The sequence below is a fragment of the Haemaphysalis longicornis genome, unplaced genomic scaffold, assembly GCF_048455015.1.
Source record: "Haemaphysalis longicornis isolate Haplotype H1 unplaced genomic scaffold, Haemaphysalis longicornis Haplotype H1 scaffold_9, whole genome shotgun sequence".
Classification (NCBI taxonomy): domain Eukaryota; kingdom Metazoa; phylum Arthropoda; class Arachnida; order Ixodida; family Ixodidae; genus Haemaphysalis; species Haemaphysalis longicornis.
The window spans coordinates 129,311,665-129,337,077 of NW_027526460.1; the positions used below are offsets into that span (position 1 = coordinate 129,311,665).

Here is a 25,413-nt window from a genome sequence, read left to right on the forward strand (position 1 = left end):
ATTCCAGATCCAGCACTCTTCCAGTCAACAGACGGACACCTACTAAGATAATAGGACGATGGAATTATATCAACTGGGAATCTACCTTGTAACAGTTGCAAAAGCACTGCCGCGCATTGCCGGCCTAGCAAACTATATATTGCAACGGCGATAACCAAAAAAATGAGTTGCAAATCGTTCGGTTGCAAGTCGCCTACGTACTGCACACCGTGTATCACTACCCGAAAATCTACCAGACGGGTGTCCGCGCGTACGACGGGACGGCGCGTTCACGATATCTGCACTTCAATAGGCGCGTCGTGATCGCGACCGGAGCAATAGCTTGACGCGGTACAAGGTGCACTTGCAAGTAGAAATTAAATGACATATTCACATCGGCGCAGCTGTCGCAACTCGCAGCATCCTTTTCGAGTTCCGCAAGACCACAGCGCAGCAAAGCGAAGCAGCAATCTTCGCAATCGGACGACAAGGCAGGCGCTGCCTTTCCTCCATGACTGGCGAACGGCGGGCGGGCTGTTGCTAGGACGCCGTTGCTAACGCGACTTCCAATGGCCGCCGAAAACACGTGACTTCCTCCACACTTTTGCCAATGCGCGGGGATAGCTGGGGGCCTCTCCTAAGCTTTTTTTTTCCTCCATGGGAGTCCCGAACGCAGAAGCGCCGGCCGCGGCCGGGCTAGAACGACGGACGCCGCTGCTCTAGCCCGGCCGTGCGTCGGCAGAAATAAAACGGCGAAGAGCGTCATTCGAAGGTTGAGACCACGGAACCTAGCCATCCTGATGTGCTAGCTCGGGACTACATCACCGCGCGACGCAAGCGCGGACACCGAAACAATTCGGCATGTGAGCTTAGTGATTCCCATTTATACCGATTTAAACTACTTAGTTTAGTGTTTGAGAATTGTGAGAAAGCTGAGGGAACTCTTATAATCGCTATTTATGAGAACCAGTTGCTCCTTTCGCCTTTTTTAATACCTCTTAAAACACAACCGAATCGGTATTCACCAATTTATAAAACGGTGTCCAGGCATTCGTGGCAAGCAGTGTGCAAAAGGTAGTGTTTGTTTAGCGGCCAGATGTCTGTATGTGGTCTCTACATCTTGTTTTCTCGCCCTGCAAACCAATCTTTAACGTATCTTCGCCGTACGACCACTTAATTCTGTCGTTTTCGGGTTACCCAGGAGGTGCTGTCGAACAACTTAATCAAGCCATGCGAAGGAAGCGCACAATGGACACCAAGCTGTGCCTAAACAGGCCCAAAACAACCGTCGCTAAAGCAGACGACAAAGCAGGGTCTCGCCGATGCGCCCGCCGGCGTGAGCGCGCGGGGATCGCTGGGTAAATTCGCCGCGCCATCTACACTGTGGGGTGGTGGTGGTGATTTATTAACAAAGGAGGGAAGAGAAAAGGCCTGGGGATATTGTTGAACTCAACGGGGAGTTCACCCTCATACGACCCAGTCCAGGGAAGGGGATTGGGGCTTCAAAGGATAGGAAGAGAGAAGGGGGAAGAGGAGAGCGTTAGGAGAGTGGGAGATAGTCTATATCGCGTTCGTTTAGTCCATGACTCGATGGCTACAAACGCAGTGCTAGTCCTGTTGTAACCAGGAAGTTGACTAGGTGCTGGAAGACCTCCCGTCGGATGGCGTCCGGTCCCGTGGGGAACAGGAAGTCTTCTAGCTTGTGGCTTGGGGCACCGAGTCGCTGGAGTTCGGCCCGGAGTTGTGTCCTTGCGGTGTCGTGCTGCGGGCAAGAGCACAGCAAGTGCTCTAGCGTCTCGGGCTCTGGGCAGTCGGCGCAGGTGGGGGATGCTCGGCGGCCTTGGTGGTGCAAGCGCGCTCCCACGTTGCAGCAATTGAGCCGCAGGCGAAGAAGGAGCGACCGGGCGTCTCTGCTAATGCGTCCGGGCAAGACCCGTGGGGCCTGCCCACTTACTACTCGGGCATCTGGATGCTTGGCCTCCACCACTCGTGCCAGGATAGTCCTTGCAGCGTCAAATGACACCACATCCCGGGAGGCTGGAACCCCTGCCTGGCGAGCAGCACCTTTGGCCAAGGCGTCTGCAACCTCGTTGCCCGTGATGTTCACGTGCGATGGCAGCCAGTGAAGTCGCAGTGGACACCCCTGCGCTTCCACCGCATGAAGCTTGGCCGCCAGCGACCGCTCAACGTAGCCGCTAGAGCTGGCTGGCTGGTCGGCGGCACGCAGACGGAGGAGGGCAGACCGTGAGTCAGTCAGGATGATGGCCCCCCGGGCCTGGGTGCCCTGCTTGAGAAGAAGATCTGCAGCCAAGTGAAGTCCAGCCAGCTCTGCGTGGGTGGATGAGGCAGGGAAGGGCAGGCTGCACACCTGGCTGGTGCCGAGTTCTAGGGCCGTGCAGGCGGCTCCGGCTCTGCCCATTGACTGTTGTACAGATCCATCCGTGTACACTTGCAGATGTCCGGCAGCGTCGCCCTGCAGCAGGGCAGCCACCTCTTGGTGGACAGCTTGGGGTGGAGTCGACCTCTTACTACGGACCCCCGGCAATGTGGTGACAATGCGTAGAGCCTGCCCCGTGCCTGGGGGTGGTGGCTCCAGGCGTGGCCGCTGCGGCAACGCGATGTGGCTCTCGTACGTACTGAGCAGCATGCCCATCCGAGAGTTGGGCCGGCTGCGGTAGCGCTCAAGGAGTGCCACGCCGTCAGGTGTGCCCTGCAGGCGGTGGATGTGGTGGAGACCCACCTGCAGGGCCCGCATCTGGATGGGCCAGAAGCCTGCCTCCGTGTATGTCGCCGCCACCGGAGATGTGCTCGGAAGGCCCAAGCAGAGGCGGATAGCCCGGCGCTGATCCACCTCCAGCTCCTCCCACCGGCGCGGCTTGAGTTGCACTAAAGGCAGAGCATAGAGGACGGCGGACGATGCCATACCGTGGAACACCTTCAGGGCCACGGTGTGTGTGCAGCCCTGTCCATGCGCCAGCATCCTCCGCACGCCCTGGTGGACCCTCGTTGTGCGTTTCCGAAGCGCCTTCACCGCAGGTAGCCAGGACAACTGGCAGTCGACCAGGAGCCCCAGATACTTGGCGCTAGTGCACCACGGAAGAGTCTGACCGTTCAAGGTGAGCGGTGGTGTCGTCTTGCGTGCTCTGTAGCCCCTCGAGTGGAAGATCATGGCCTGCGTTTTCGTCTCGGAAAGCTGCAGGCCACGGCTTGTGAGGAAGGCGGCGACTGCCCACAGCACCCCCTGGAGACACGCCTTCACCTTGGAGAGTAGCCTCGTTGGTCCGTGCGCCCAGATGGCGATGTCGTCAGCATAGACTGCCATCCCCACTGGAAATGCAAGCCCAGCTGGGATGCAGTCCGGGAGTGGAGCCAGGACGAGGTTGAAAAGGAATGGGCTGAGCACACTCCCTTGGGGGACCCCCGAGTTGACATCTCTTGGGCTGCTCGTTGCTCGGCCCACCCTGACTCGTAGGGTCCGGTTAGTCAGGAACGCCCTCACGTATCTTCGGAGGTGCCCCGAAACGCCCATGCTGTCCAGGGCGTCCAGGATGGCCGTGTGAGGGACGGAGTCGAAGGCCGACTTCATGTCCAGCAGGAGCAAGAAGGCCACCTCCTTGTCGTGGAGGGCCTGCTCCAGCATAGACACCACATCTCCCAGGGAGTCAGCCGTGCAGCGGTGGCGCCTGAAGCCGCTTTGCTGCTCCTTGAAGACGCCCCGACGATCAGCAATCCACTGGAGGCGGGCCAGGATCGTGTTCTCCATCAGCTTTCCCGCCGCGGACGTCAAGGAGACCGGCCGGTACGATGCAGGCTCGGTGGGCGGCCTACCAACCTTCAGCATCGGCCTGACTAGGGCCACCCGCCAAGTAGGTGGAAGGCTGCCCTCCCTCCACACCTGGTTGAAGAGCTGTAGCAGCGGCTGCAGCTGGGTGATGTCCAGGTTCCGAAGCATTTGGTATGTCACCCCGTCAATACCAGGGGCGCTTCGCCGCTTGGGGCATCGATCCAGGGCGGCCCGCAGCTCCCAGAGTGTGATGTCACCACTGCAAATGGCCACCACTTGCGGGTCCTGGGGAGCCACCGGAAACACGTGCACCTGGACTTCAGCGGCGGGTAGAGCCGGGGTGAACTGGTCGGCTAGCCGCTCTGCCAAGGCCTCCTCAGTGATGCGCAAGGAAATGGCGGAGGCCAGCAGGGGGTGCCGGTTGGTGACGGAAGGCTGGAGAAGGGCCCGGAAGACTCTCCAAGCTTTGGCCGGATCTCTACGTGAGTCCATGGAGGAGCAGAGTGACTCCCAGCTCTGCCTCCGCCGCTGCTTGGCTCTCCTCCTGCACTGTGCATCCACCCGTCGGTACGCCGTCCAGTCTTCCGGACGCCTGCTCCGGATGGCCCGCCGTTGCAGCTGGTTGCGCCTGGCCCGGAGTCTCAGGAGCTCCAGGTCCGGTAGTGCCGTGTAGAGGGGTACCTCCCCCCGCAATGTCGCCTTGTTGGCGCTCTGCACGACAGCTGCCAGGAAATCGGGCTCTGGGTCCTCCAGACGCTCTGCCATCTCCTTGCGGTAGGCGGTCCAGTTGGTAACGGCGTAGACCCTGGTGTCTGCCCGCCTGCGATCGCCCCTGGGGGTGACCAGGATGGGGTAGTGGTCAGATCCCCAGGTGCTGGTGGCGGTTTCCCAGGTGTAGGCACACCGCTGGGACACCAGTGTGACGTCAATGTGAGACAGCTGGACCGTGCCCAAGGGACCAGGGCGGGTGAAGGTGGGGCTGCCTGTGTTGGCCACGAGCAGTCCGCAGGCTGTCGTAGCATCGAGTAACTCTCGTCCCCTGCGGGTGGTGCGGGGGCTGCCCCAGGCTGAGTTGTGCGCGTTAAAATCTCCGCACACGACAACGTCAGGGCCCAGGTGGGCCCGCAGCCGTCCCACTGCTGTGGCATCCCAGGGCCGCGTTGGACGGACGTAGACGCTGGCCACAGTGGTGTCCGTGGACCCCATGCGCACTGTGACAGCGGCACATTCCATGGGGCCATCCACGATCGAGTCCAGGTTCACTGGAGCACTGTTGAGCACAGCCCTAACGTAGACAGCTGCCTGGGACTTGCCTGGTGGGTGGCTGGCGTCTTGGCACGGATGGCTGGTGCAAGAGCGCAGGCTGCAGCTGGTTGCGCTGGCGTGGCACACGTACCCCGGAAGCCGCAGGGAGCTGCCACAGACGTTGGTCTCCTGCAGCGCCAGTACATCGAAGTGCTCCCGCAGCAGCTGCTCAGCCAATTCCGCGTGGCGAGGCCCCAAGTGGTTGCAGTTCCACTGCAAGATGCGTGGCCGCTGGCCGGTCCTACAGGGTCTGTTAGCCATGATAGGGGGCGGGGGGGCGCAGGTGTGCCAGGGCAGCAGTGGCCGCCAGGCGTGCGGGGTCCTCAGTAGGCAGGTGACCCACCAGGCTGTGCACCAGGGCAAGAAGGATGGGCACCAACTGGTCCTGACCGGTTGCGGTTGAAGCTGCAGGCAGCTGCTCCACCCCTATTTGTGCGGACGGCTGGGCAGGTGGGCGCCCGGCTGGCTTGCGTGGCTGCTGTTGGCGTCCCTGGGTAGCTGGAGGATGCTGCTGCGGCTGGCGTCCCTGGGTGGCAGGACGCTGCTGCAGCTGACGGCTGGCCTGCTGCTGGCTAGAACGTCGCCTGGCCATCTCCGCGTAGCTTGGTGGCTGTTCAGTGCGGACTGACGCTGCGGCCTCCGCTCGGGGTACTGGCTGTGGTGCGCGTGCCATGGCTGTGACAACCTTGCGTTCGTGCTGCCAGCGGGGGCAGCGGGGGTCGGTGACGGGGTGCGGGCCACTGCAATTGGTGCAGCGTGGGGTAGAGGCAGGGCACTGCTGCGCGGTGTGGCCCCCACCGCAGCGAGCACACCTCTGTTTGTCCTTGCAGCAGGCTGTCACATGGTCCAGTCGACCACAGCGCGCACATTGCGTGGGCCGCGGCCGACAACCACGCACAGGCAGCAGCAGCTTGTACACAGCCACAAACGGGGGAGGGCAAGGGGCCGCAAACGTGATCAGTACAGCCCCATCAGCCTTCCGTGCCACACCCCTCACCGCCACCTCACAGTCGATGTTGGCCTGGATCTCCTCGACGGTGAGTTGACGGTCGACACCAAAAACGAGACCGCGGCTCGTGCCTCGGCTGGCGGGGCGGCCGGCTCGGACAGCAATCCCAGCCACACTCTGAGTGGCCAGGAGGGCAGCCAAACACTCGTTCGTCTCAGCGTCAACCGCGACCACGTTCAGCCGGGTGTTCACTCTAACCTGGGACACCCCGGGGGTGGCGGCGAGCTCACGGGCGATGACCTCCCTCGATGCCGTGAGGAAGGAGGCGGCTCGGTCTGTGGGACGGAACAGGCAGGTGCCGGCGGCCGGCTGCGCAATCGGGCGCCGAGCGACCAATTTCCTGGCCTTCCGTCGTACTGCCTTGCTCTGCTGGATGGTCCACTGGCCTTCACGATGTCCGGGATAAAGTTCCGATGCCGAGGATTCGCCTGAAGAGCCGCCGCAGGTCGCGGTCTCCATGGGGAAGGGCCCACTCGGCTGTTTGTTGTCCTGGGTGCCGCCATCTTGCGCGTCAGCCGGATCAGCAGGGAAGGCAGCGGCGGTGGTGCTTGAGGCGAACGCCGATGCACGGTGGCTCGTGGCGCCACTGGGAGGGGGGGCGGAAGCCGGTGGAAGCTCATCCGGGCAATCCATGTCATCTGACGGGAGAGGGGCAAGGATGGCCGCGGTGGTCACATGGGCTCGTGACGCATCGACGGCTTCCCCGAGCCGGCCCCGGCGCTTGTAGGAGCGAGCAATGGCCGCCACTCGGCCATTCTCCTTCGGCATGGCGTCGTTGGCCCCGCGCTCATCATCCGAGCCATCCGAGACGTCCCGCGGGCGCTTGAGGAGCGCCGTCTCGTCCATTGGCTCCTCCATGGTTGCGGCGGGGTTTTCTTGCGAATAGTTCACAGCACCGACACACATGGGGGGTGGTGTGGCAGCGCAAACATCGGCCGTAACCTGGGACGGCTCGGCGTGGTGCGCGACGAGCACAGATGCAGGCTTGCCTTGAAGCATCCCCACTAGCTGCTGGGCACGCTGCTGCTGCTGAAGAATGTCCTTGTAGGAGGCCATGAGCCTCGCGAGGCTGCGGGAGCACCCGAAACTGTTCGAGCGACGACGTAACATGTGCTCCCGCGCGGTCGATGCGCTGGTCGAAGGCGGGGGCAGGCTGCCGCCCGTAGACATCTTCGCGCAGTCTATCTGGGCTAGTTCCTAAAGGAACTGCCGCATAGTGGCGCGAAACACTAGACACGGGTACGAAAACCGTAGTTCGAGTCGCCGAAATCACGGAGCGAAGAAGCGACGCTCTTCTTCCCGCCCACGCAGGCCCCACTGCTCTCCTGTCCAGCTGTCGTGGTGTCCTGTGCTCCGTTAGTGAAAACCGTCCTTCTCTCCGCAGCCGCGTTGGGAGTTTCTTGACACGCGCGACGCGAAAAAACCGTTGGTTGGTATAGGTAGAAAGCTTCGCTTTAATACCTGCTCACCCCTCTGCAAATGTCGTCCAAAGACAATAGCCTTCGGCCGCCCCTGACACGTAACTGCCTCTCATCTCTCTTTCGCCCCTCTTACGTTCTTCCGCTCCCATTTGTCTCTTTCCACGATAAACATGGTGGAGGTTGGCTCAAGTCAGTTCATTTTTCCTGCGTTCAACTGCTCGCGCGCTATCTATAGTGACCTTCTCTTATGTTGGACTTAATTGGAATGCAACCTCGAGTTGTAGGCTCGGATGCGAGCCCTGTTTCTATTTTAGGTGGAAAAATTGTATTCAGCGCGCTTTTTAAAATTTGCTACCGCAAATATCGAGCACGCTTCCACCCTTAAAAATAAAAGAGCACTGCTAGTGCCAGTAATGCATTGATGTTTTGCTTCAAATATGCCTACTGGTTTTTGTTTTGCTCAGCAACGTTGGCAAGCATGAAGTATGCTACCAGATTTTGCAGTTTGAAAACGTCTTGCTATATAAACATCTGGTACAAGAATTCTTTTAACTTTTGACCGGCTGCCTGAATCGAGGGGCAGAGACAGACAGACTGACAGATCAGAAAGTTATTCCTTAAGTTTCCCAAGAAAGACTATCGTCTTTGAAAGGTCACTGAAGTGCTAAGCTTAGCCCGATATCATTTTGTTATTGGCGCCACACTTGGCCTTATTCTAGCGCCACGACGCATATTTGCTCATAAGATATACACTGTAAGCCATTACATGGCTTCATGACTTCGCGTTTTTTTTTTTTTTTCTCGGATGTGAGAGACCTTGCTTGCTGTTCGCAACTTTGAATTATTATGCTCTATATCTAATATGGGGGTACTTTGTATACCGTATATACCTTCGTTATAGTTTCAATGATGTCCATAATATTTTGTTTGCAATTTTTCTCGTATGTATAGCTTTGTACTTGAACTGAAAACGTAGATTCAGAGATCAAGTTTACAACCGTAACTGGACGATTACTTAGATGTAATGAGATGCTCGTTGCATTGCTTTCCTCACAATTTCTTTATCATACACGTGTTTACTTGTAGCCAAAGCAACGGTCCCGGCGTTTTGTCTCGTTTTGCACCCACATAAAAACATGGAAGAAAGGATAACTTATATCCTCAAAAGGAACCATTCACATTCTCAGTTACCGATACGACCTTTGCGAGAAAGCGTTCTCCACCTCAACGGATACTCTTGGCATAAGACTGCCCAGGAAACTGGCAGTTAACCCTTTCATCGTCCTCCAACGGGGCCGGTGCATTCTTCAAATTGGTTTCCCAGGGCGAGCCTGCCGTCGGCGTAACCTTCGAGGTGAAGCAGGCACTCCGATAAATGCCACGATGAGACGCAGAGAAGACGAGGTTATTACCACTCAGGGTTGCGCCAGCGATCACGCAAAAATAAACATTGGTCGCCGACCGGCGCGCATTTTTCTCTTCCTGCCCTTTCCGTCACGCAAAGCCCGTTGGAAAATTACTGGGGCATAACCCGGATGCCGTGAACGGAGGAAACTAGATTATCCGGCCTCGACCTTCGCTTAAGAAAGCGGTCACGTTTCTTGCATAGCATTACGACGGCCACACGAAAACAGAAAGAAGAAACCGAACGAACTGGCAAAGGCATCGAATACGTGGCCTTTGTCGCGGGGTGAACTTGGCTCCTTCCTCCCTGGCGGCATGAACCGGGAGCATGCGCCGCGCAGCCTTCGACCGAGCAGAAATTTCATCGTCCGTGGATGCTGAGCCGGTGTCTCTCGTAACGAGTGCGAAGATGAGGAGAATGAATGAACGACGGCAGTGGTGAAAACTAAAACGCGGGACAGAAACAACAAAGACCAAGGGAGAGGCGGTGGAGGAGGCCTGGGCTGCCGAGGCCGGCCGCTGCAAGCGCGCTCGTAGCAGACGATCGTAGCAGACGATCCGTCTGGCAGCGGGCGCGACCAGACGACGAAAGTGGCTGTGCGGGTCGTTTCTGCTGCGAAGAACGCGTCGCTCCGGAGTGGTGGCGTCGTCCGCAAATAGCAGGCAGTATTCTTCCCACGTGCGTCGGCCACGCTAGTGCGTGCTTGTGAGTGTGTGCGTGTGCTTTGTGAAGTGATCTGTTGCGGTGCCGTTGACGACTTGCCGTGTCCGCCTCCTGTCGGCTGCCTTTTGAACGGCTTGACGGGATTTTGGGAGAATTCTCGCTTGATCTGCGGTTTCTCAGATCCTGCGTCATCCCCGCGAGCTATATAGGAATCAGCGTCCACTATCGGCCACGACGCAGGCACGCACCCCGCGACAGAGAAGGTGAGCAGAAATATGTCGGTGAAAAAACAAAAATACTCATTTTCGGCTCCTTCCGTTACGATCACATTTATAACGACCGGGGATGGTTTTCCATGCGCGAAAAATTGTGAATGCGCTGCGATTTATGCTGACTATATTTCGGTACTGCTAACTAGCGATCAAGACTAATTTTCGCATCATTGTTTGTAAGGAGATTATGCATGTTGGCTCGACGGAACAAAAGTAAAAAGAAACCACTTGATGCGTGCGCATCAGTGTCTAGTGTGCTCAGTTTAGAATAAACGCAAAGACCATAACGGGGTGTACAAAACCAGGACAAGGTACACATCTGTGAACAACCACCTGGATATACCTGCAAAATAATGATAAAAACAATGACATACGTGGAATTATAATCAATATGCCGTAAAAATATGATTACGTACACTACAAAGCTATACGGTGTGAAGGACCGCCCCTTCGGTTGTTCCTATTTCCAGTCTGTTTCCGTTTTCAGGAAAATTTGTTGAACGTACGTAATCGGGCTGAGGGAGGGGAAAGAATAGCTCACATCTGTTCCAGTTAGTTACATGTTGGGATGGGAATCAGCTTGAACCCAAATTAAGACAAACTATAAGGTATACATGGCACGCCGCTGACTAACAACAGAATTTTTCATGTAAAAACACAATTACGCATCAAAATGGGCCGGGAGGTCATTGACAGAATTATCATAGTGGGCTGCGCAGAAACTCCTTTGATGAGTATATCTGTGTTTGCTTCAGTAAAAATTCGGTTGGTAGTCAGCGGCGCGTCCTGTATTTCTTGTCTTTCGCCTAATTCGAAACTTCTAGTTGTCCGAGGGGGAAGAAGGGAAAGGGCAGCGGTAATTGCTTTTGTAGAGCCATCGTCGGCCCCATTGGCCTAGAAACTTGGCCGCAAAATTGGATGGTGCACAGTTTGGTTCCGAGAGCATTTCGTAGACGTCCTCTTTCAAAGGTATTTTCAAAGCACTACTGTGAAGAGTTCACCGGAAGCGACAGTGAATAGCCTCAAACGTTCAACGTACGAGGTCTCGTTGGCAGTATACGACATGTTGCGGAACAGCTCCACCTGTGTTCGCGTTTTTTTTTTTTTAATTCTTTTTGTTGTATACGACGCAAGGGCGTTGCACGCTTCGCACAAAACTTGGAACGACCTGCTGTCTTTCGTGGCCTGAAAATCGCATTTCATATATTTGCTTCTCATTGTCGTATGCCAGGCGCAGAGGAATATAAAATGTTGAGGTCGTCTAGCCCGTTTTTTAAACTCGCGGTGGGAAGAATCCTTGAATACGGGCTGACCTCGGCGTCTGGCAAAAGGAGTGATTGCGGTCTTGTTCGTAGTGCACATAGATGGCTTGATTCAGCGGCGCAACTGCAGAATAAAATCGATCCGCGCAAATTGAACTCACACTGAAGAGTTTGGGGACGAGGAGGGCATCTTCACAAGCATCAAATTTGTGAAACGGGGCGTAGGGACTCGGTTTAGGTCCGTCCATAGTGTGTCATCTGTGCCGCGGGTTGGTAGCCAGCAACGCTGCCCAACAAGCGAAATGGGACTTCACGCAAGATCGATGGACGGCACGTGTGTCCCCCTGTATTGTGCGCGCGTCGTCAGCCGCTGCTCTGACATTCATCTCTTTAAGAAATTTCCGTCGCGGAATGAAATTTGTTATCGAACGATCAGAACTCCATTCCGCCGTTAGAGCTCTGCCATACGAGGAGTTTATAATGGAGCGGCCGCCGCTTTAAGGTGAAAACGTGCTAATCGAAGCGGGAAATTCTCAAGTGTCAAAGGTACCACGTGTTAACATTTGAACTCGCCAGTTTTCGATACTTGAGTTCCCATATATCATAATACGAACAAACGGTAATAAAAACCACCCCTTTCCTTTTTTGTATTTCTGAATAGCGCTACCATATCTGAAAACTTCCAACTCGACAATCAGGATGACCGAGACCTTTTATAGAAACAAGGCAAACCTTTGTCGATTGCTTCTTCTGAAGTGGAGATGTCATCGGTCACGTGAACCAAATTTTCGCGCCGTGGCCAGAGTTCCGGTGGTCCGCACACGCTGGTCGTCCAGGTGCGAGTTGACCAGCGACACCTTCCTTTGCTAATGGGGTGGAGTGGTAACCTGATGGAGGAATCGGGTGTTCTGGCTGGCCATTGTGGTGTTATATTCATCAGTATTAGTCGCGTCAGTGAGGACATTGGTTTGGGGCAGTTTGCTTTGAATAAATGGCACGTAATAGCCTAACGTATGTATGTCAGACGACCGTTGGATACTAGTACCGTGCCTGGTGATCAGCAGAAGATTCTACTAGAGATGGGGGGGGGGGGGGGGGGAGTGCTGGTGCTGGTGCTGCTTAGAGGAAGGTGTCACGAAACTAAGAGTAAATCTCTATTACCTTAACTTGCAAGGCAAGATATAAATAAATAATATAAGCCTCCTCATTGAGTTTTACAGTGAAACTAAGGTTTTTTTACGACACCGACCACAGATCCGTGAGGCGGGTAGGGTCCTAGGGAATACCGCCCCTCCCCCTCGCCAAGTTCAGCGGACGTCTATGGCTGCGGAGGCGATTAACACGGGCTTTGAAACCGTGTACCGCCGGTCGCAACACAGCACTGTCGCATTCTCCAATCTGCGCAGTAAACTTTCTTACCCGTTCCTTTCGCTGAGAAACTTCAGCTGGTCCGTTTAATACGTGTTTCAATTTTTCACTGACATACCTTACCTCAAAAAAAAAGACGCGCATGGCATCGTCTACGCCGACAAGTGGTAAATATACGCACGGTTTAGGGCTTTATGCGCACGGCGGTAAGACGCGTTGCATCGTTATGCTTGTTGCACCGGCAACAAATGCGGAATAACTGCTAAAGGATTTACCCCAACGAAAACGAAACGAGAAAGGTATCGATATATTGCTATCTACTAGCACGTGCGGTCGCCCAGCAATCATGCGAGCAACTAATTTCTTACTGTTTAGGGATCTCTACGCTTTGTTTTCCAGAATTGCCCCCCCCCCCCCCCCTAGTTGTACCTCGCCTAACGATATCTAAGCTCAGTGATAAGTATAGTAAAGACCGGTCTGGAGTGAACACACGAATTTCAATGGGGAATCAAAGCGTGTAAACAACTGTTTCTGTCGCACTACAATTTATTTTCCACCCTTTTGGCTAACTATCGAAGGGAGCTTCGCTCCCCTGTCTGGCTTATGGGGCTCTCGCGACCTAACATCCGAACACAGTATTAGCAGCTGCACCCCAAGCCGCTCCCGTCACTTGTGCACTTTGGCGCGGCATTTGGTTGCGAAGTCAACGATACGGCACAAGGTGACCGAACATTACTCCCGAACGAGGGCGTTGCTGAATGTAAGAGAAGAAAATATTCGGGTAGTTGGTCACAGCGCTAATGTAGAAGGGCTGACTATGGAAGTGGCGGATGAGGACTTACCCGCGGAAGAAAGTTCATCACAGAAAACCCATGGTCTTATGCTTCACTATATATGGGTAAAATATAAAGGCGGGGGACACCCCTCACGCATACAGGGTGATAAAAATGGCTGCGTATCTGCTCTTTTCGTCGCAAATGTCGACGAAGGACGATAGTCGACTGGCGCCCCTGCCAAGTAAAGGCCTCCTTTTTCTTTCCCGCTCACTTGTCATGCTGTTCCTCTCCCGTCTCGTTCCTCCCAAGATAACACGCTAGAGTTTTGCTCAAGTAAATTTAAATTTACCGCGTTCCACTGTTCCAAATCGGGTGCCTCGATGCCAGCGCTGCTGTACGGCGGAGATGCGCGTGAATCGAGGCACCCTACTACAACGTTTGTAGAACCACGTTGCCCTTTACCGATGCCTTTACCACTAGTGTTCATAGCGGAACTTGTACACAATCTAGTGGAACCTTTCATTGCTGTCACCGTTTGATTTTTTAAAATGCCGCCAGGTAGCGTGGGCAACAGCAGGCGGCGGTTTTCTGCAGTTTATGTAGTATTTCATTTGCTATCGCACAAACCAACCATTCATGAATTTAATAATAAGGAATACCGCAAATATCACTCATGCATTTATTTTCTGCCTTATATTTGCGTAATGTCTTGTTCTTGTTCTACAATCTTGACAAGTATGAACACTGACGCCGGACTTAGATGTTTAGATTTGGCTGTGGGTATATAAGACTATTGCGCAGATAATGTTTCACTTTGGCCAGCTGGCTGAATGGAGCCACAGACACACAGACAGACAGACAGACAGACCAAAATTTCTGCTTTGAAGTAGCCCAAGAAATACTACCGTCTTTAATAATGATAAGTGATAGTCAGAGCAATGATATTCCACGTGTTATAGCCCGAAGATCAAATCTACGGGCACTGTAATTCAAACCCGCGGGAAAATCAATCGCTGTCTGACGAACCATCGAATATTTCATATTGCAGAATAAACGTCTGGATTAAGCATAGGTTCGGATTCCTTTAGAAGTACAATGCGCTTTCGCAGTAAATGCTTCTGTGGTGTGGCATGGTATGGTAGGTGAGCGAACCTTCGAAACTACGACGAACTGTAGTTCACAATGTCCGAGAGAACGGAAGCCTGTTAAAAACTTCGGTAGCCCGAAAAAGACAGTGAAATAGATGTATAACAGAACTTTCTTTCACTCGCACAAGCGGAGTCATTGCGTGACAGGAATGAAAATCGCAGCATGCCTTTCAATACTGTTTGCCGGCGGTGTATCAGCTAAAGATAATCACAGCCCCTTTCTTAAGAGGCAGGAGGTTAAAACGCGAAGTGTTCTCCCATAAAACCGGAGTCAGTCCAAGTCAGTCCAAAATCCAAACTGCTTCGACCGTGGCAGCTTCCGAGAGAGCGTATCTAAGTTTGTTGTAGTGCAGACAGCAAAAGACCACGTTCCTGAGCGGCTCCCAAGGGTTGAACCCCTGATCATGCTTAAAGAATTTCACTGTCAAAGCCGGTCCACTGATTTTCTGGTTGCACATTACACGTTTCATCAGTAAATATTGTTTAGTTGCGTTGGTGGCACACTAAGATCTTTAATCTGTAAATATTGTTCAGTTGCGTTCGTGGCACACTAAGATCTTTAATCTGTGAATAATGTCCAGTTGTGTCGGTGGGATACTGAGATCTTTTTTTTGTAAATATTCATTAGTTGTGTTGGGGACACACTAGGATCTTTAATATGTAATTGTTGTTTGGTTGTGTGGTGTTTAGTGCGATGTAAGATACAGGTAGTAAAAACAAAACGACAAAAGAATGGCACAATCGGGTAGACGTTGGCTCCGTAACGTGAGGAACCGAGGTTCAACCCAAACTGCAGGAAGGGTTTTTTTTTTCTTTTGAAGAGCTTGATGTGCCTTTTTGGAAAACTAGTGTGTAAGTTGACTTTCCTGCAATACATTCTGGGCCTAACGGTTTGGATTTCGGACTTTGACTTAGGACTTTTAAGTCACTGGCTTTCGACCAGAGAAAGGTTCGCGTGTCCATCGTTTTCACTGCACCGACGGCCATCTTCGCCAGAGAAAGTTGGCTTTCCTGCAGTGGGTTTAGGTGTGGACGGTCGGCATCAGGGAGACACAGCAAGCTTCGCTTTAAAACAACACCGATAGCCCTTATTGCCGTGTTCACACAACCGATCATTCACGCATCTTCCGGTTTGCCCAATATACGAGCGACCGCAACGAAGTGGAATGTCGTATACACAACTTCCTCGGTGCACTCCCTAAAGCGCGTGGCGTGATGCTTGGTATACGTGCACGGTTTTGCAGGCATTCCACTTCGTTGCGGTCGCCCCTATATTAGGCAAACCGGAAGATGCGTGAATGATTGGCTGCGTGAACGCGTAAATACACTGAAGACGCGCACGGGAAGTAACCTCGCGGTCCATTGCGAATCGTGCTGTTGCTTGCCTCGTCTAGAAGAAGGCGGCATCATGAAGAAGTACAAAAATGCCGGCACGCGGGAGATATACGAAGCGGTTGAGATTGCTGTAAGGGATGACAAGTGCGTCAGTAAGCCGTCGGTGGCTTTAACAGTAAAAGAGATTAAGTACTTGAAAGGGTGATCTGTGAGTGTAGAAACGACACGATGGGATTGCGTTTATCTTATATTTGTGTAATTCCTCTGTTTTTTTGTTCTGTTTTGTGTGTGACTAACGTATTTATTTGCAAGACGCAATAAATAAGCTCAGTCGTTTGTTCAGCGCTTGTGTGTGCTTCCTTCACTAGTAGTTCTCGTGTTTTTGCGCTGTTTTGAATGTTCAGATTGTCTGAGCTTATAGATGACTTAGGTATACACTCTCGCATCTGCCAACACTGGTTAGTGGTAAAGGCGCGTCGGAGGAGGCAACCAGCTACGCCGTGAAACACAGCTCGAGTGACGACGGCGGGTGGGGGTGATGGTGGTGCGGGCGGAGCAGCGTCGATGTAGCAATGGTAAACACAAACCCCACGTTACTTCGAAATGAGTAAGCCGCGCGTCGGAAGTAATCCCGAGGAGCAGGCAGCTTGCGACCGGCGACGCCGAGGGCGGGAATGGAAACAATGATAAAGTACCAATAACGCGCAAGCTATGATGAGAGACTGTGATGAGTAGGATGAGATGTTCACAGGGTAAACAGCAGCAGCGCGTTACAGTTTCGCTAGTTCATCCATCCGTACCAAGTCCATAGACGCAATTTCTTTTTCTTTTGGGGGCCTTCTACGCCCCTTTCTCCGGCGTGAGCTCCACAGTCGCCTTGCGAGCATGCACTCGCATATCACTCTACTTTTATCTTCCCAAAGTACTGCGAGACCATTTTTGTTTTCTTGAAGAAGTTGTAGACGCAATCCTTTCTTCTTTGTAGACAAGTTTTTGTTTTAGATACCCGCTCGCATTACGCCGTAGATATCTCTCCGCCTCGTCGATCGATTCTCTGTTCGCTCTTTCGCTATACAGATAGATGTATTTCACCCAGCCCGGAAAGAGGGTCGAACAACGCGTTGGGAATATGGGGGGGAAAACAGTAAAAAATATTCTACTTCAAACAAATAGACCCTTCAACACTGAAGGAAATAATTGAATACACCAAGTGATCTATACAAGCTTGTGTGCTCACCTGGACAGACTTCCGTCATAACAAAACTTGAGTACCTCTTTCGTCGCGTAACCATTGAATCAGTGAACACGTAAAAGCATCACTACCAGTTCAAGTGATTAGGGACTTCACAAATGTTGCACGGACCATATAACTCTTAGCTGTGGCTTCTCGTCATCGTCTCCGTCTTCCCTCCTTCTCTTCTCCCCACCAGGACATTCATACTCCCCCCGACCATAAAGGGTCTCTCTCCCTCTCTCTCTCTCTCTCTCTCTCTCTCTCTCTCTCTCTCTCTCTCTCTCTCTCTCTCTCTCTCTCTCTCTCTACTTGATGCCTCCTCGCTAGGCTCTAACGGAATGCTCCAAAGCATTCCTCCAACGACAAGTTGTGTGTAAACCATGCCACAATCGCTTAATTTCAATTGCTATGGAATTAACGTGGGACCATGGAGCATTGTTTAATTGTCCGTACCATTGCCATTTGTTTGACGGGTGGCTTGCAGAGAACCGTCAACAACAAAAAGCTTATGTATTTATTTGTTGGGGAAATAGACATATCTATTTACCCCATTTTCAACGGCCTTTACAAATTCCGCAAATGTGCATGCTGATCGGACTGCACTCAATCTCGAAATGCCTCATGATCGAGAGCTCTGTAGAGTCACCTCGAAGTCCGAAGTTGGTTCCTCGAGAAGAATATCCGCTAGTGCACTGGGTGCAGTTGCGGAACCTGGAACAGCCCTGTCTGTACTTCCCTGTTTGAGTAATGTGCTCACTTACTTGAGTTTTAGCTCTGAATGGCGCGTTGCCCTACTGTGCCCTACTCTGCTTAGAGGATTGCCCTACTGAGGAGTGTTTAACGCGTATTGCCATAGGATTTAACTTCGTTTAATAATAGTAATAATAATAAGAATAATAATAATAATAATAATAATAATAATAATAATAATAATAATAATAATAATAGCAAATAACAATAACGATTCGTAAAGGAAGAAATCATATGGAACTCTACTGTGTTTTTCCTGCGTGAAGGATCGAATAACGTTTCGGGTAGTATCTGCATATTTATTCACTGTTCGTTTTTGGATTTCTCAGAAAAAACAACGCTTCTTTACACAGCGCAAAAAAATTGCCCAGAAGTTTCAGTATTACGCAACCACTAGTTAACAGACCGCAGGGTGCAAAATACCGGTTAGGCATTTTAATAAGTGAGTGTTTGTGTGTGTAATTTAGAGGAGGCTACCCTCGCCGCTTAAAGTGCCGTATATTCGGCTTCTATGCCGAACCTTCCCATTCCAAAGGACCTACTTTTTCGAGAACAGTGTGCATGGGCACGCAGCGTATATGCCGCCTGAAACGAGCTCATAAAGTGGCTTCACCTGCTTGATGCGCGTATGTGTTACTTCTCGACTGGTAGTGCGACCTTGTCAGAGGTGGAAGTTTTAAGAGCGTGACTCAGACTTTGGATTGTTTGTTGACAATGCCTTTTTTTTTTTTTTTCGTGTGGGTCTGCTTGAGGGCATAAATAACGTTTTTCTGCCCTGAAAGAACCAGAAATGACTCACGCGTGAGTGTTCGCGATTCCCATTTCAAACTCCGGGTGTCCCTGGTTTGATCCCTAAAGTTTGTAACCGGTAAAAGAACTTTATGCGCCATCCGACTGGTAACAAACATATGACGCGTTTTTTTTTTTTTTCGAAAATAGCCAAATCCAGAAACCATAACCAAGTCAGATAAAACGGCATTGGCAGTAAAAACTCTGCAACTATCGTTTCAGAAAGGGGTGGCAAGAAAATAGGTGAAATAACGCCCTACATGCGTGTACACAGATCGTAGTTCGTACAGCAAATGAGCCAGACCCTGCTGCTTCATGGGTCAAAATTAGCCGATTCCGATTGCCCAATGGGAGTTTTCCTTTGGCTTGACTATTTAGACTGTCTCGTGGGTGTTTTCAGAAAATCTTTTTTGCTTTTCGAAGCTGGCTTATCAATTCAGACGGCAATGAAGAGATCGGCGAAAGCTTTTTTTTCCCTAGATGTTAACGACGAGGTGAACGGAACGGGCGAACGAAATGCAACTGAGAGATGGGAAACAATGATTTAATCTAGTCTCTCCAGTCCCTAAAGAGTAAAGCTGGTTTCCCCAAATTTACCCTTTTAGTACTTGACTAAATAGCCGCTGCTTACAAGCACTGGCAAATCTTCTCCCCCGCTCCCCCCGCTTCCCTATGATAGACGCACCACTTATTAGGGCGAAGAAGAAGATATGAGCGGCCTTCTTGAGAAGCGTTTTGGAAATTCATGGCAAGGCTTGCTTACTTCGTGAATTCTGTCAAGCGTGCCTGAGAAAATTATCCTAGGGAAGAATTTGAAAAGAGCTGCTAACGGTGCCAAGAGGACTCGCCTGCTCCCCATGTATAGTTTTACTGTTCTTGAAGCCCTTTTGCGTATGCTTAATGCCTTTCCCGCCACACCTCAATCGCAACACTCTTTAAAGCCAATTTAAATAAAGTTTTCATAAGAACGCCGCATGGACTTGAATGTTTCAATTCAATATGAGCCAAATCTAAACTTATCACTTCAGTATTCCTGAAATTTACCGCATAATTTTTAATAACTTGTGACCATAAACTTCCCCCAGCGGACATCTAAAATATATCACATAATAGCTTTGACAGCGTTGTATTTACCTCCGGTAACAAACTTCCGCTTGTTTCTCAAATTCAAATTAGGTGAATCTGGCTCATTTCGGGAAAAAACACCTCATATGGCAACGGACACAAGGTGTTGCCCAGCGGTGACGGACGCACCGACACGGCGGTTAGCACTTCCTGAGAAAAAACTACCACCTCCCCTCGCGGGAACCCCTGTGTAGATGCGACGCATAGGGGGGTTCACGTTGCAGCGTTGGACGGCGGAGGAACGGCGCTGGAACGATGGAGCGGAGCGGCGCAGGCACCGCGTTTTATAGCGCGCATAACGGTGAGGGGACGCGCCGGCGCCAGTGCGTCTGCCGCGGCTATGACGCAACACAATCCAACACAATCCACTTTAATCCAATCCAATCCAAATCCAAGCCAAGTCAAGCCAATCCAATCCAAGCCAATCCAATCGAATCCAATCCAATGCCCCTCGCTATCGGCGAGGAGAGGGGGTGAGCGGCGGAGAGCGAAGCTGGCGCGGCGAGGAGAATGGGGGAGGGGCGGACGCCGACAACAATGACGCCGACGCCGGATGGAGGGACAAGGCGGGTGAATGAGATGCGTGGCATCTAAAAAGAACAACGGATAATCGACTGTTCCTTGTTGTCACTGCAAAAGACATCCACTGATTTTTGTGTCCCATGCACCACCGGAAACACGAGATTGAGGACAAATCCGCATCGGGGAAAATGCCACCTGCGACTCTCTTCGGAGCTTTCAGGATTTCTCTGAAAGCATAGAACCCTACACATATTTGCGACTTTGCTTTTTTCGGAGACTGGTTTCGACCATTTCGGCCACTTGAAAGGTGTTCGTGCCGGTCTATTTTTTTTTTTTCTTCTCGCGAATTCCTCATTTCCTATGAGCTTTCATTTTGTGATTCGAGATATTTCCGGTTTACTAGGTTTTTGCTTATTCGGCGCTACACCTAAAGATGGGTCGTTTGACACGCAAGATTTTGCACTCCTTCCCGAAAAAAAAAACTTCATTATGCATGCAGTTTTTTTTTAATAAAGCGTCTAAAAAAAGCGTCGGTCACTGCAAGTTTCTCAAGTGTATGCAGGCACATTTTCCTTAGCGTGCGTCCTTGGCCGAAGCCCGCTTTTTCCTGTTGAATGCGCGGGGAATAAAAGATTCCCTTTGTGCATTCGCTCTGAATACTTGTAAAGCCAGCGGTTTCAATTATGCGAGGAAAAGGGAGGGCCGGTCAGAGACGTGACCACACCCAAACGGCACGAATTCTGCCATCGTCACGTAAGCCAGCATATTGCGAGCGAAAACTGAACAAGAGAGAGCGGGAGATAATTTTTATTTTGAAACCTGTGTCCAAAGAACTGCTCGGCTTCTTGGTTGGGTTACAGGGACTATACTCTTGGCTATGGTACTGGCTGTCTATAGTCCTGGCGTGTTTTTAATGTGGTTCACAAGCGTGGTCCAATAGAGCTCTTCAACATCCTTAGGGGGTGTGACCCATGCCTCCCAGGAGTCCCAGCAAGTAGGGCTCTTTGTGGCAGGAATTGGTTGCAGGGAACATCTCAGGTTGCTTTGTATGTTTGGGCATGTCCAGAGGGTGTGTTTATTGTTGGGGTATTGGTCGCAGTGTGAGCATTTTGGTGTACCTGGAAGCCCGTCTATGTAGCGTTGTATGGGTTGTGATGGTAGCGTGCCGGTTTGTGCTCGTCGAATGAGGACAGCGTCAGGGCGGGAGAATTTTCTCGGGACGGAGAGGGTGGTTCTCTGATCTCTGACGTCCCGAAAGTACTTTCTACGAGTCTGATGCATTTCTCGGCGGTGCTGTTTTGGGTCATAGAAGCGAGGCCAGGGTATTGGGGTGCCCGGATCATAGAGAGCAGCTCGGGCTAAGGCGTGGGCCTTCTCATTCCCCTTTACATCTGCGTGGCCAGGGACCCATATCACTGTAGTATGAAGCTCGGGGTGGTTACGTGTGATGCTGGCGAGTGTGTAGCGCATGTGGGGGTACATGTGATTCTATCGTAGATTGCGAACTGCCGATTTGCTCTCCGTGATGATTACCAGTTTTGTTTGATCTTGGTGTGTTTCTATAGGGTTGACAATAGCCTGAGGCTCCAGAGATGTCGACGATGGTGCGGGAGCGAGAGGACGTCGCTATGAAAAGCTGTCATTCCGATTTTGGTGTCTTTGTTGTACGCGGCGTTCTGTGTAAATGACCGTAGTTCCTGGGGAAAATGTCTCCCTTTTGTAGCGGTTTGCCCTGTCAGCGCGGTGACTTGGCTGGTCTGGACCCATAATTTTGGGTATGGGTTTCAAGGTTATCTTGGCTGGACATGACCCTGGTGGCGGCCCTGGTGGAATATGCTGGATCTGCGAGATGTTATGGCCCAGATAAAAGAGGATGAGACGACCTTGAGGCGACGTTTGTAGTCTTCGGGTTTGGGGGAGTTGGTAAGGTCACATCGAGTGCGGAAGTTAACTCCCTGAAAAGCGTGAATTTGATTCCAACGCAGAAGTAAGAACTATCTCCGTCGACACTGATAATTGGCACAACAGGCTATGCTCATCTGGTGGCTGGACACCCGTTACTAGCCCCAAGCTCTCTTTACCACGCCTGTGAAGCCGTATTTATTTATTCAGAAATCCCACCGCTTTAGGGGGGGATGCGTTGCGGCAGGGCTAATTGGATGTAATTTTTTCTTGGCTAATTTGATGGTGTCCTAACACATAGGATCCCCTCTTAATTACAACGGGTGGCTGGGAATCTCTGTGGTGAGCTATACGGGACCCATTTCTCAGAATACTGATTTTGCATTTTTATGTACCGTGGGAAATAGAAGATTTTAGGTAAATCCGAATCTACGAAAATTCCACCAGCTACCTCCCGTCAAAGGTTTTGGGATTAATATGAAAGCGTAGAACCCTAAATGCATTCGCGGCTTGGCTTTTTCGGAGATTAGTTTCGGGTAGATTTGATGGGTGTTAGTAGCGGTCTATTTTCTTTTTTTCTTTTTTCCTCTTCTCATAAAATCCTGTTTTTTTTATACGCCTTCGTCTTGTGATTCAAGATATGTTTAGGTTTTCAGGTTCACCGAAAAATAACGACAAATTTTGAGAGATGTCATGTTGTTTTCTTCACAGTGCAATCGCTGACGAAAAAAACAAAATGGCTCGAAATGGAGTAATCGGTCTGCCAACTCTAAGTTAGAATTCCCTTACTATGACAAGGCGGCACTAGAGGCGCCATTACGACCGCGCAGTCACAGTTCTAGGCAGTTGATTTGGTTGGCGGCCGCCAGTCGCACAAACAATATCACGTGACGACAAAAGGGGAAATCGAGTAAGTACCTCGTCTATTTCCCTTGTTAATCAGTTTGATTGTTCTGTGTTTGATTCAAAATCGGCACCTTTCTTACAACGATGGAGCAGTACCTCGAAATGAACCAAACTTGTATTTCGTCTTTTTTTCTCTTCGCAGACACAATAGAACTGGCCGCGCCTTGAATTTTATTCTCTTTCTGGCCGAAGCTACCCTTGTAGAAATTTTCGTTTGCAGCAGTTGCCAGCTCACTTTGTCTTGCCAGTGATCATTAATTCGGTTTCCTTCTTTCCGCACGGCTTGTTGAAGGAGAGAGAAAGAGAGAGAGAGAGAGAGAGAGAGAGAGAGAGAGAGAGAGAGAGAGAGAGAGAGAGAGAGAGAGAGAGAGAGAGAGAGAGAGAGAGAGAGAGGCAACCGTTAATAGAAAAGGGTGACCACTGGTCACGATGGGGGAAAGGAATGGGGAGGGAGGGAAGAACAGCTTCGCAGTGCCTTAAACAAATTCAAACTATCAAACGACCTCAACGCGAACGATTTACTAAATTCGATTTTACACCCCAAAACAATTCAAAGTCGTTACTTTTTACCATTTCAGATCCACCCGGTGTTCTTAGTATTTGTCCGGTTTGTCCAACAACCAGAACGACGCGGCTGCTGATAACACCTTTTTGATCAATAACCTCGCTGGGGGCTTACTTCGTGCGCGGTTAGGTTCAGAACCAACGGCTGCGCTACACAGGGACGACGCAAAACAGACGAGATAGCGGGTTGCATTTAACAAAATGTCTTCCAAAGGCTCAAAAACAGTGTAGCACTTCGGATCGAGCGTTTACAGACGTGAAAACCACCCTGTATACAGCTGTGAATGTCGAGGGGGCAAGCGAGGTCTAGATTGAATTCTTTCTTATTTGCCTACTGCGAGCAACCGATACAATCACAGTCGGTCGATTGGCCCTGGCTACGAAATGTCGCCACGTGCGGATGTTATGGACGTACGGGTACAGTACTGGGATAACGACAGCTTGCACGGAACTTGGGGATCCAAATAGAATCCGTTTTTCGCAGGGTCGCGCGCATGCGTAGCGTCAGCAGGATGTGTTTTGACCGGAAAGTGCTTCCTGGAAGCAATTTGTATAAATAGGAGCAATCGATGTAGTGACGTCTATCTGTGTGAACGGACAAGTTTAAAGGAAGCGCGAGACCTGAAACTCGTGGTTGACCAGGTGGTTTTTGCGAAACACGGTCGCGATGTGGGGTCTGAAGTTATCGTAACATACTCTCGGTCACATACAGACAAAAACGTGAAAAAGAGAGTAGGGAGAAAAAAACTAAATCCCATTTCATACCGGAAAAAATGGTTCAAAGTTCAAACGCGAGGCTTCAACCCTTGCCACCTGAGTCAAACGTGCCTTCATATTTCCACGTCAACCGTATTCATATTTATTCATGTAACTAAAGTTATTGTTTTGAAAAGAATGTCCGAAATCCAAACTGCCTCGGCCAGGCCGTAGTGGTGCAATTGGATACATGGTGGCGTGGCTTCGTAACGCGAGGGACCCACGTTCGATTCCGGCCACGAGAAGCGTTTTTTAGATGCCAAGCATCTAATGGTCGGGGCTATGTCCCTCCCTTGTCGTTGTCGTTGTTGTTGCGCCGTCCTCACCCCCACCGCGCATGCTCGGCTTGCTGGACGCCCGGTCCCTTCTATGGCTCCTGGAGCGACACGAGACGAGCACGCTTCCCCTTTAAGGGCTCCTGGAGCGACAGTGTTGCCGGTGTCTTCCTGGGCCGGCACGAGACGAGCACGCTTCATGCGCCTTCGACGTTTCATCGTCGTCGGCAGCGGCGTGCGTCGGCGAGTCTCGGCGGGCCGTGATTACAAGCAGCCCACAACCATTCGGGGAACGTGCATCGACCTCATATTCAGTAACTTTACGGTTCACCCACTACAACAGCCGTTGACTTTACATTTCACAGGCCATAAGGCGGTCATAATCAAAGCGGAACGCAAACCACACCTCGATGTCACCTACGTTGAACATGATGATGATATGCCTTAATAAAGACAAACTCATACCACGTACAACGTCTCTCTCTCTCTCTCTCTCTCTCTCTCTCTCTCTCTCTCTCTCTCTCTCTCTCTCTCTCTCTCTCTCTCTTTAATGCCTCTCCACTCTAACAGCCCCACCCCCCCTCCAATAAAATTACACCATCTTCCCGCAGGGGAACCCTGAGTAGTATGCGAAACAGCCATGGGGTCAACGCAATTTCCCATTTTGTAGTTACGGTAAGTGAAAAGTGTGGTAGTTACCATGGAAACCGAACGGTAAATATAACGGTAGCTACGTACCCCAACCTCACGGAAACGACGAACTGAAAACTAATGGGCACTTGAATCGACCCCATGCCTGCTTCGCATGCTACTCAGGGTTCCCCTACGGGAAGATGGTGTAATTTTTTTCTTGTGGTGCCCCG

The 25,413-nt window shown here is 51.4% G+C and overlaps 1 protein-coding gene across 1 annotated transcript in view; it reads left to right on the forward strand.

Moving 5' to 3' along the window:
- The first annotated feature begins 9,454 nt into the window (after positions 1-9,454).
- Positions 9,455-25,413, forward strand: part of LOC144153048 (solute carrier family 41 member 3-like) — a 280,541-nt gene continuing 264,582 nt past the window's right edge. Inside the window, exon 1 of the mRNA XM_077684684.1 lies at positions 9,455-9,829. The gene's annotated coding sequence lies outside the window, so the exon portion shown is untranslated. The remainder of the gene's footprint in view (positions 9,830-25,413) is intronic.